The sequence below is a fragment of the Meles meles genome, chromosome 2 (genome assembly GCF_922984935.1).
Source record: "Meles meles chromosome 2, mMelMel3.1 paternal haplotype, whole genome shotgun sequence".
In the NCBI taxonomy this organism is placed as follows: Eukaryota; Metazoa; Chordata; class Mammalia; order Carnivora; family Mustelidae; genus Meles; species Meles meles.
In genome coordinates this window covers 69,108,370-69,120,494 of record NC_060067.1, presented here as the reverse complement: position 1 = coordinate 69,120,494, position 12,125 = coordinate 69,108,370, and the positions used below count along the sequence as shown (strand labels likewise).

The 12,125-nt window shown below is 50.2% G+C and overlaps 1 protein-coding gene across 5 annotated transcripts in view; it reads left to right on the top strand.

The window, feature by feature from the left end:
- The first annotated feature begins 724 nt into the window (after positions 1-724).
- NSD2 (nuclear receptor binding SET domain protein 2) overlaps positions 725-12,125 on the top strand; it is a 96,567-nt gene continuing 85,166 nt past the window's right edge. For 3 of the 5 annotated variants that reach the window (XM_045997585.1, XM_045997584.1, XM_045997589.1), the window contains exon 1: positions 725-869. The gene's annotated coding sequence lies outside the window, so the exon portion shown is untranslated. Of the gene's footprint in view, positions 870-1,122; positions 1,923-12,125 lie in introns of those variants that run through there. The other 2 variants (XM_045997588.1, XM_045997587.1) reach the window with 1 other exon arrangement.

The window sequence follows — 12,125 nt, the reverse complement described above, 5'->3', positions numbered from 1 at the left end:
AACTGGACCTCTGCCTTCCCCGCGCCACTGCGCTTCCTGTCCCGGGCGCCTTCTTCCTGCCCTCGAGGTAGGGGCGTGGGTGACCCCAGGGTGCGGGGCTGGCGGCCCTCGTGCGCTGACCCCGCGCTGCCGCACGCACCGGCCACTGGCCACTGGAGGGCTGTCCGAAGGCGACGTGCGAACTCAAGACACGCCGGGGGGCGGGGAGCGAGCGGCGCCGGGATCCCACGTCCCCGATCCGCCGACGCGCGTCCCGGCTGGGGCCGCGATCGCGCGGGGCCGGCTCGCGGGCGCCGATTGGGCGCGCGGCCGTGACGTCACCTCGCTCCCGCCGGCTCCGGCCTCGGGCTCCCGGCTCCGGGCTTTGGGTTTAGCCGCCGCCTGGCGCGCGCCCAGCTGAGTAGCGGGAGCGGGACGCGCGCCTCGCGCTGGTCTGAGGCGGCTAGCGGGGTCCCGCGGCCCCGGCCCCGCGCCACCCCCCCCCACCCCGCCCGGTCGGCCCCCCCGCACCCTCCACCCGGTCCCCGCCCGTCCCGCGCCCCGCCCGCCCGCGCGCCCCGCCCGGCGCGGATTTGAAAAGCCCGGCCGCAGCCCCGCGACCGCGGCAGCCAATCAGCGGCGCGCACTTTCCCGCGGCTTCTGCGAGGCGGCGGCGGCCCGGCGGCGGCGGCGGCGGGCGGGAGGCGCGGGGGCGGGGTCGGCGCCGCGCGCGGAGAGCCTCGGCCTGGCCGCGCTGCGCCCGCCGCCGCCGCCGCCCCCTCCCCTCCCTCGGCCCTCCCTCCCCCGCGGCCCCGGCCCCCTCCCCGGCCCGCCGCCGCCGGAGCCGCCGCGCCGGGAGAGCCGCCGCCGGAGGATGCGACGCACAACAGGTCACTGGAGCCGCCGGCCCAACCGCCGCCGCGGGCCTGAGGGGCTGAGGGGCCCGGGGGCCCGGGGGGCCCGAGGGGCTGAGGCGTTGAGGGGCCTCCGGGCCGAGGGCTCGCGGGGCCGGGCGTGGGGGTGGGGGGGCAGGAGGACCAGGGAGGCCGGCGGGGCGGGGGCGGCCGCGGCTAACGGGGCCGGGCGTCGGGCGGCCGCGGCCATGTTGGGCCCGGCCGCCGGCGGCTGCACCTGTGCCGGCCTGCGGGCCGGGCGGCCTTTGTTCGCTGCGGCGCCGAGCTAGCCGGGCCGGCCTTTGTGAGGCGCGGGCCCGGGCCGGGGCCGGCGGTGGGAGGGGCGCGCCGGGTCCGCGCGGAGGCGCTTTTTTGTCTCCGGTGGGGTCCGCGGGTGACACTCAGGGACGCGAGCCGTTGGTCAGCGCGGGTGCCCAGGAGCCGGGCCGGGCCTTGGCAGGTGGAGGCGCGGGCCGGGCGTGGGGACCCCACCCGGGGCTGTGGGCGCGCGCTGCCCCGGCCCCCGGCGCCGCCGCGGAGCCCCGAGGCCTCAGGACGCGCACAGACGCGTCCCCCCCCGCCGCACGGCTGGCTCGGCCCCACTCACGAGAAGGGCGGTTGGGAACCTCGGCATTTTCAGAATGCGGGGCTTGAGTTTCGGGGGAACGGCTGTGGGCCCGCCGCGGGGTCGGCCGGCTCCCGCTCCGCGCTCAGGACGGGAGTGGCCCCGGCTTTGACATTCGGGTGGAAACTTAGTATCGCGGCCGCCCTTCCGCCGCCCGTCGGCTCCGGGGGGTGCGTGCGGGGCTAACCGCACCTGGGGGGAGAGGCCGGCTCGCTAAGGCGTGGACTCGGGGCTCCGTTAGCGAACTTGTGCGGCGCTGACAGCCCACGCTTGGGTTTTCCGGGCCCGACTTTTAAATGAGTTACACACCGAGGCGCCTTCATCGCCCAACAGCTGAAATCCGTCCCGGAGGCACCGCGCACCCACAGCACCCACGCTCCTGACTGCGTTTTCTGTATTTTTAAATAAGGTTATGGAGATGTTAGGTAAGAAGCCGCCCCATTTATGCGGCTGGGACCTTCGCTTTTCTTTCTTCAAATGTTTGAAATGTCCTAGTTTCATATTGAGGTGGGAAGAGAGCAACACTCCTGGAGAAGCTCGACTCCAGACAATAAGGCGCGGGGAGCGAGCCCTGCGCGCACCGCCCTCCCCTCGTGTGCCTGGCGTGTGCTCTTCTCCCCATAGCCGGCCATAGTTCAGATCTCAGCTATCCGCTGGAAGTGAGCAGGACTCATGCCTGAAGCACGATTACTTTGAGTCATTTCCTTTCCTTTTCTTCCATTTTCTCAAACGCCCAGCAGCCTTCAGTTTGGGGCTGGTGGTTGGTGAAGTGAGGGCTTACTGCTTGGTTGTGAGTTTGTGAGAGCTTTTGTGTAGAGCTCTGATCTGTTCGGTAAAAATGTGCCCCCCCCCCCCCGCCCCGCATTACCCTCAATTAGGCTGGCCCAGGATTGCAGCAGGGAGTGTTCAATTTATAACTGCATTTTGAAGAATGAGGGGCTGTGTATTCGTGTTGCGCGCACCATTCGTGGAAACACTAGAGTGCAACAGTAAGGTGAGCAGGCCGCCCGCTGCAGCAGCTTACACTTTTTTGGCAAGTAATTTATGTGGAACTGTTAAAACAGCGAGTACCTGCTGAACTGTGAGGAACCCAATGAAGAGTAAGTTGGAACTGCAGGAACTAGATGTCAGAAAGGAGAGGCTCTGTGGCAGTAGCGAAGGAAGAAGAGTGGGTTGGGCCTCCCACCTACTCGGATGTCCTTTCCTCCCCTAAGTAGTCCCAGCTTTTACAAGTTTACTCCTATAGCGGAATGTAAACTAATTAGTTACTTCCTTTTTTATGGCTTGATGCTTCAGTGTAAAACATGTAAGAGTAGGTGGGATAGACTTCCTGAGGAGTGCTGGGAGAGGATGGACGCCAATAAAATGTGAGCCGCCTGAGATAGGGTTTTTTTGCCACCAAGCCCATGTAAAAGAATGTGCTAAGATGATGCTGAAGTTTATCACTCTGCCCCTTTTCAGTCTGGGCAAATAACCTTTCTAAGTTAACACTTTAACCAGCGGGAACTGAAAATACGAGCTTTACATTCCCATCTTCTGGTATACACGATTGTTACTGTTGCTCCCGCTTGCCTGAGAATGTATGCAGTTTTGGGTAAGTATCTTAGTTTCCTGAGCCTCACTCTTCTCTTCTGGTGGACTTCAGTAACTGTGTCTTTGGTCCCCAAATATGTGGTGCCCTGTCCTGACTTCAGACCTTTTGCGTGGGCTGTTGGTGGATGTGGAGCACTGCTTCTCCTTGTTTTGGAGTACAGAGTACCTAGCCTTTTAATGGCCATATGTGACTGTTCTCGCTGTTGGATGAGCCATCGGGAGATCGGACTCCCATAGCCTTGGGTAACCCAAGCTCTGTTGGTGCCTCCTCATGGCAGACACTCAGTAAATGCTGAATAAATGGGCATATGACTTAGGATAAACAAACAACCCATTTTAATGTCAGTGTCTGGCCTGTTTGCCTTTTTGTAAGTCATGTTGGAGCAGAAAGGGATCCTCTGGAAGAAGCTGAGTATGGATAATAAGGGGCTGGCCTAAGGTCATCCTGCTTTATTTTTATTTTTTATTAAGATTTTATTTGTCAGAAGGAGCTCGCACACAAGCAGGGGGAGTGGAAGGCAGAGGGACAAGCAGGCTCCCTGCCAAGCAAGGAGCCCGATGCAGGACTTGATCCCAGGATTCTGGGATCATGACCCCGGTTGAAGGCAGACGCTTAACTGACTGAGGCCACGCAGGCGTCCCAATCATCCTGCTTTAATTGGGGAGCCAAGACCATGTTTGCCAAACAGGGCTGTTCCCTTTTCCTTTCCTCATCATAGCTAACTCAAATGTTAAATAAAATGTTAATGATGAAACTCTGCAAACGTATAATAAGTAATAGAACAGACATGTACTGACCACCAAAATGAAGTAAGCAGCAATGTTTTTACTGTACCTCTCTGTATTGCTGGGCAAGGTAAAAAGAATATAAAGTGTATGAAATACAAAAGCTAGAGGCGATGTGAAAGGAGGGTTAGGCTGGTACTTCATACACTGTCTTTATATGATTTGTTAATTTCTTTATCAGGAATGGTTGTTTACACTAAGCTCTTGGGGGAGAAAAAGACTTACATTGGCTACCCCAGGGACTTGTCAGCATTTTGCATTTGTCTCTTGGTTGCAGTATATAGCTTTTGAAGGAGCTGATTGACTTGATGAAATTTGGATTGCTAGGTAAAAGAATCAAGATGGACCACAAAGTAGTTTTGTCCTTGAGTCTGCCTTCCAAAAAGCAAATGGCTACATATAATTCTCAAACCATCTTATTTTTGTAATTCTTAAATGGTTTCAACAAAACAGACAAGTATAGAGTTTGCAAAGTGTTGGGTAAGGGTGCCTGGGTGGCTCAGTGGGTTAAGTCTCTGCCTTCGGCTTAGGTCATGATCTCAGGGTCCTGGGATCGAGTCCCGCATTGGGCTTTCTGCTTGGCAGGGAGCCTGCGTCCTCCTCTCTCTCTGCCAGCCTCTCTGCCTACTTGGGATTTCTGTCTGTCAAATAAATAAAATCTTAAAAAAACAAAACAAAACAAAAACAAAGTGTTGGTTAAGCTGAGTGCTGGCTTATAGCTCAAAAACCTTAGTAGTGGGGCGCCTGGGTGGCTCAGTGGGTTAAAGCCTCTGCCTTCGGCTCAGGTCATGATCCCAGGGTCCTGGGATCGAGCCCTACGTCTGGCTCTCTGCTCTGTAGGGAGCCTGCTTCCTCCTCTCTCTCTGCCTGCTTCTCTGTCTAGTTGTGATTTCTCTCTGTCAAATAAATAAAATATTAAAAAAAAAACAAAAACCTTAGTAGTGAGACTTCCCTGGCAGGTATATAGAGAAACAATGTTTATTACTGGAAGGAGTTGGGACTCCATTTTTAAGCTGTCTTTGAAAGAGTTGATGATACGAATTAAGTATGTTATGCTGTTAAAGGATGTATTTATAGCAGCAGTGTCTTCAGGTTTCAGTTAATTTTTCACGTTTTTGCTGCTGTATGCTGGCGGCCAACAGATTAGAAAGTGTGTTTCTGACTCCAGTTTTACTACCCTCAGTCAGATCTCTACATCCTGCCAGGACTTTCCAAAATGCATATGTGATCATGTGAGGCCCCACTCTTCAGGGATCTCCATTGCACTTCGGGGTTCAAGACCAGTGTCCCCTGGCTTTCTAACTCTCACTGCACTTCCTATTTCTCCCTTTAGCCCTTCTCTTGCTGCTGTACTTTTGGACGTTTGCATGATCAGTGTTTGCCACCCCTTTCCCCCAACTCATCACCCCTGCTATGTATATGTGGGCCCAGTTGGCTTTTCCTGTTAACTGCCTCTCAGTCAACTCTGAGCTTGGACCTCACTCCTAGAAAGCCACCCAAGTCTTTACCTGTTTTGAGAGGTTCTCATAATTATGCCTTGAGCAATTTGTGGTTGCTTCACCCACCTTTGCCCACTGTCCATTCTCACTCTGCTACAGGCACCCTGGCTTCTTGCCCATCTCAAGGACCGTAGCCATGCTTCAGGCCTCAGACTGCTACACTTGCTGTTTCTTCTGCCTGGAGTGTTCTTCCCTGGATACCTGTATTGCTTGCTCCTTGCCTGCTGTTAGGGCTTTGCTCAAACTTCTGTCCAGGCACTTTCCCTGACCACTGATTTAAAAGACCCTGTTGCCACCTGGCACTCCCCATCTGTTTTAGCTTTTCCTCCATAGTACTTCTCCTTTGACATTTTGTGTGTTTTACTTATTTTTTCATCTACCTGACTACACTGAGATGTCTGTAAGGGTAAGGACTTCTTTTCCTTTTGGCTTTGATTACTGTCGTACCCCCAAGTGCCTAGAACAGTGCCACAGTGACTATCAGTGATTGTTCGAGTGAATGGACCCTCAGTTCTTTGATGTCGGGGATATAATATGTCTCAAGCGTGTGGCTGAAGGGGAGTGATGTGAGCATGTGCCTTGCTGTGAAGTTGGAAAAGCGGAGGGCCGTGGGCAGGTAGCACATGTCAGAGAGGAAGCTCATGGCCCAATGCTTGAGAATGGTGGCCCTCCAAGGCACAGGAGATAGGAGTTGGAAGAGTGGGTAGATGCAAGAAGTGGGGCTGAAGTGGCATTGATGGGCTCTGGTACAGCATAGGGCTCAAAATAAGAAGACAGATCAGATTTGGCCCAGGTGATTCTGGTATTCATAATTTGAAAGATTGGGTGGATCAGGCACCATTTTTATCTCCCTGTAAACTAGTGAAAGAGAAGGTGGGCCCAGTTTTTCATCTATCTGTTTCTTCCAAATGGAAGTTCTGATCTTATCTATCAGTCAATAATGTGTTCTTGGTGCCTTACTGTTCCCTCCATAGAGGAAGTTCTATCTCTTGAGTGTAGTGTGTGGCCCCTGCATGTTTTTCTGGCATCTTTGTTGGTCATTCCTTTGTGGATGTTCTGAGATCTCATTGTGTGGCTGCTGCGGCTCTGGTGATGAGTCGGACTCTATCCCATGGGTCTTTGTGCTGTTGCTTCTTCCTCGCTTATCCGGTTTGGCGCTGCTATGCTTCTCTCGTGACCCAGCCTTTCATTGCCACTGTTATTGCCCACCCTGCACTCAGAGCACTAGATATGGGGTTTTCGGTTTGTTTTTTTGTTTTTTTCCTCCCAAGTTTGTCGTTTTTTTAGGAGTGTTGGACCCTGTCATGATAGCACATCATGTGAGTTTTGCCCCTCCCTCTGCTCCAGGTTGTGAGTTGTTCAAGGAGAGGGCCTTCTGACTTGTCTTCTGGTCTTTGAATAGTGCCCCGAAGTACTCTGTAATAAGCAGAGATAGGTTTTAAGTCTTCTGTTTTCCTAAAGTGTTTTGTTCCATAAAAATGTGAATTCCTAGATTTAAAGAATTCAAATATATGTTAGAAATAAGAGGTTTCTGCTTTGCTTCCCCTGAAAGATTTGGAATTGGTGCTATCTGGGTAAAGCTTTTCTCTGTATGGCTTTGAGCCTTGAATATTCTTTACCTCTTATTGAATCCTCACAGCAGGAAACTGAATCCCAAAGATATTAAGTAATGACCCAAAGTCACAGGCTGTAAGTGATTAGAACTCCTGCAAGGCCTGACCTTTGATTCTGTACTCTGGGAACTTACTTTTTCTGCCTCTCAGGGGACATTTTAACATAAGACTGTCTACACATGTTTAGGAAGGTGGGCTATTATGTTTTTGTTAGTCGGTATGGTGGTGTACTTCTTTCTAATATTTCTTCATTCACTGAGTGTCGGCTGGGTTCCAGTGATGAGCCAGAGTCTATGTCCTTTATCCCATGGAGTTTGCAGAGTGGTGAGGGGGATGAAACCAGGGAGACAGTGGACAAAGATCATGTCTTTGAAAATCCTGTGAAATAGTCTTGCCAAATAATTGGACCTCATTCTGATCAAGGTTCTATGTCCAACAACCAATTTACGGGAAGTAATAGGGGAAAGGAACACGTTATACTATACCACAGGATCGTCATCAGCAGAACTCAAAACTTGGGAAACCTACAAGTCCAGTAACCTGATCTCTTCAACAGGGAACAAAAGTGTACTGTGGAGGACTTAGTTGTGTCCCAGACGGGCCAGTTAGAGACATGGCTAAACATCACCTTTGATATTTGCGACACTTAGGAATTGGAACACTGACTAGATTTGTCATTAAGGAATTTTTTTTTAAGATTTTATTTATTTATATGACAGAGAGAGAGAGAGAGAGAGACAGGGCATACAAGCAGGGGGAGTGGGAGAGGAGAAGCAGGCTTCCCGCTGATCAGGGAGCCTGATGTGGGGCTCAGTCTCAGTACCCAGGGATCATGACCTGAGCTGAAGGCAGATGTTTTAACGACTGAGCCAATAGGCACCTCAGGATTTCTTTTTTTCTTGACTGCCGTAATGTTCTGTTATGTTAAAAGAATTTGAGGGGTGCCTGGCTGGCTCAGGCGGTGGAGCATGGGGCTCTTGATCTCTGCATCCTAAGTTCAAGCCCCACGTTGGGTGTAGTAGAGCTTACTTAAAAAAAGAAAAAAGAAAAGAATTTGTAACTTTTAGAGACACATAGAGCTACTTACCTATGAAATGATACAACATCTGGGATTTGCTTCACCATTCTGTGAAGAGAGGGTAGTGAGTATGTGGCTGGATCAGGACTGGCCTAAGTTGATGGGTACATGGGACTGTACCTATTCTGTCTACCTTTATGTGTATTTGGAATGTTCCATAACAAAAAGGGGGAAAAAAAGTCATGAAGGAAAGATTGAATGCATCTAGTAGCATCTGCAGGGAGTTTGTATGTAATTGGTGACTCGGTACACTTGGTAGAGGTAGGCATGAGTATTCTGGAGGAGAGGGCAGTCTGTGCAAAGACCCTGGGATAGAAGCGGAAAGGGGACCAGTTTGGCTAGAGCAGAGGGTGAAGGGAACTGTGTGCCAAACAAGGCTGTAGAGGGGAGGGTGCAGATGTTTTGGGGCTGTATTAAGGATTTTCACCCTAAGATATGAAGCCCTTGAAAGGTTTTAAGGAAAGGTGGGCTGTATGTGTGAGATAAGCACCCATTTGTTTTGGGAAGTGCCTTTCTCAGAGTTTTCTGTAGAGTTGGTGATGAGAGGGTTAGGAGAGAGTGAAGAGTTGGGTACAGGAGACCACCCTGAGGTTACTACTGTTTATCTGCACTGGGAGCTTTCGGTCACCCTTGTTTGGGGGCCTTGTAGGATTGAGCAGTTTTGCCCCCTGGATTGTGGTATAGCTATGTAATTTGCTTTGGACAATGAAAAGTGACCTTTCACTTCGACTAGAAGATCTGAGAGATGTATGCTTTGTTGCATTTTCTTTTTCTATTTTTTTTTTTTTAGAATTTTTTTAAGATTTTTTTTTTTTGAAGATTTTATTTAACAGAGAGAGAGAGAGAGAGAGAGAGATATCACAAGTAGGCAGAGAGGCAGAGAGAGAGAGAGGGGGAAGCAGGTTCCCTGCCAAGCAGAGAGCCTGACATGGGGCTCGATCCCAGGACTCTGAGATCATGACCCAAGCCGAAGGTAGAGGCCCAACCCACTGAGCCACCCAGGTGCCCCATGCTTTGTTGCATTTTCTTTTCCTGATTCTAACTGTAGAAGCAGACAGATACATGTTGTAGACAAGAAAGAAACCTTTGGGTGGAGCCAAGCACAAGTGACTACTTTGGGGCTTGTTACTGCCGCACAGCCTAGTCCAGTGGGTCTCAACATCTGGTCCCCAGACTGGCAGCATCAATCACCTGGGAACTTGTTAGAAATGCAGATTTGCAAGCCTGCCCTTGACCTACTGAGTCATAAGCTCTGGAGTGGGGTCCAGCAGTTTGTGTGCAAATGAGCTTTTCATGTGATTCTGACGCATTCTACTTTGAGAAGAACTGCCTCTGAGTTTGCTGATTGATAAGCCAGTTAGGAGTTTGTGGTGTTAGTCTGGTGAAGGATGGTGGTGGCGGGCTAACACTGAGACTGTGGGTGTGGAGGGAAGTAGGTAGGCTTAGGTAGGAAGGATTCTGGCTGGAATAAAACTGGTAAGGCTTGTTGTTGGGGATGTGGGAGATGGTGAGGGGAGAGATGTTAGGGATGGCCCCTGTGTTTTTGTCTGACAACCCTGGATGGCTAGAAGTACAATTTACTGTCTAGACAAAATATTCTTTTGTAAGCATTTATATTTACTTCAGTTTCAGGGCTCAGAAACAGAGAAAAGCCTATTAAGGAATCTTAAAAAATTTTTTTTAATTTCTTTGCTCAAATGTCAGTTTCTCAGTGAAGCCCACATTGCTCCCCCATTTGAACTTGCTCCGTGTGTGCTCCCCTGATCCCCTCTGACTGTTTTTATCCACCATAGTCATTACCTTGTTTATTGTATCCCACCTGGCCTCCCCTCTTGAGTGGAAGCTTCTTGAGGCAGGACACTGGTCTCTAGTTCCCTTCTGTAACCCTAGAATCATGTTGCACCTATAAGTGCCCAGTGTATTTGAGCTGAACGTACTATTGCCTGTTGAGGTATGACTGCTGTCCCCGTGGCCAGATCAGAGAGCTGCAGCACACTTTGGATACATGGGTGATAAGGAGAGCCTGCGTCTGACTTAGAAGTGCTCCGGTTTTGGTCTGTGTGACTGGGATGTTGCTGAGCACTGTCTGGGGTCTGGTGATGAGGCCCCTTTACTCTCATCTCTTCAGATTCTTCCATGTAATGATCTGAGGTGGAGGCATGAGCTGGCTCTAGAACACGGACTAGCTGTCTGACTTCAGACAGCCTGGTCTTCCCTAGGTGGAGGAAAAAGCGTGTTTCGTTGGCAGCAGCAGTAGCCAGAATGAAAGTTGCATGTTAGGTCTTTCTCTCTTGTTCTGTATTTGAAATTATATACTTTAAATAAAACTTTTTATTTATTTGACAGAGAGAGAGATCACAAGTAGGCAGAGCGGCAGGCAGAGAGAGGGGGGAAGCAGGCTCCCTGCTGAGCAGAGAGCCTGATGCGGGGCTCCATCCCAGGACCCTGAGATCATGACCTGGGCTGAAGGCAGAGGCCCAACCCACTGAGCCACCCAGATGCCCCGAAATTATATACTTTATCTGTGGAACATGAGTTGGGATTATGCATCATTCTAACAGTTTATTGGGTTCTTTCTGTTTAGTTCTGAAATTTGTATAAAAGGGTATTTGTTTTTTTTAAATTCAACTGCTTAAAAATTAAAATTCAACTTCTTTGAAAAAAAAAATATATATAGTGATTCTTGTTTGTCCTGCCTTTGGAGGCTAAGCTCCTGTGCATTTCTCAGATACCAGAATGCTCCTGGCTGCTTTAGGAATCTGTGTGAATTAGCAGATTATATTGGTAACAGGCCGAAGCAGGGTGGCGCACCCAGTGCCCCACTTTCAGGCCCCTGCTGTGGTTGAGTGCAGTGTCATTGCAGGCGACCTCCTGGTTCTGAACAGAGAGTAACAGAAGACCTCACTGATGATTACCCTCTCTACTTCCCTTGGAGAGGACCCCTGATTATTTTTGTTGGTTGATAAAACTTCTGAGATATAAGATATCTGTGTCTTGATGGCCCATTAAAAATGAGCGTATTTTTTTTTTCGCGCATCATTCCTATTTTTTTATTTCTTATTTTTTTATAAACATATAATGTATTTTTATCCCCAGGGGTACAGGTCTGTGAATTGCCAGGTTTACACACTTCACAGCACTCACCATAGCATATACCCTCCCCAATGTCCATAACCGCCCTCCCCCTCTCCCAACCCCACCTCCCCCCAGCAACCCCCAGTTTGTTTTGTGAGATTAAGAGTCACTTATGGTTTGTCTTCCTCCCAATCCCATCTTGTTTCATTTATTTTTCTCCTATCCCCCTAACCCCCCATGTTGCATCTCCACGTCCTCATATCAGGGAGATCATATGATATTTGAAAAATGAACATATGTTTTAATAGGAACTTGTTCTTTACATTCTGCCTCTACAGGACTCTCAAGGTGACTCCTTGGGGCCAAGCATAAAGAACACTGGTTTCACACACCAAGTGTGCTCCTTGTGTTGGAGTGGAGCTGGTGGCCTCTCAAGCCTGGCTTCTGTTCTTGGTTGAGCCTCTTTGTGGACTGTCCTTTACTCGTAGAGGCCATTGCTGCTTCCCTTAGTCTTCACCAACTACTTTTCTTGTTCTCTGCTATTGGCTGAGATCTTGGAGCTGATTATTTGTAGCTGCCCAAATCCTGGCACCACCTCACCTCTCCCCTCCTTTTGTGAGTTTCAGGCACAGGAGTGATGGGCAGAGTATGATGTACAGAAACTGAGTTGTAAGTCCCAGCCTAGATTCTATAGAAATCTTTATTTTCAAGGATGTACAAATTATTGACATCGTTAAGGCAAAATGGAAAGCTTAATTATCAAAAAATACATTCTGTGAAAAATTTGTTTGATAACAGATAATGGAAACATAATCATAACCTCACCAACCAAAATGTTTATGGATATTTTTGATTTATCTTTTCCTTTATCAAACTGAACCATTTACCCTAAAAACAGTATGTTCTGTGAGGGTCGTAACAAAAGATAACCGTCCTCTGCTTTGCTCACTCTGCTTCCCTATTCTAGGAGGCAGCTGCCCTACT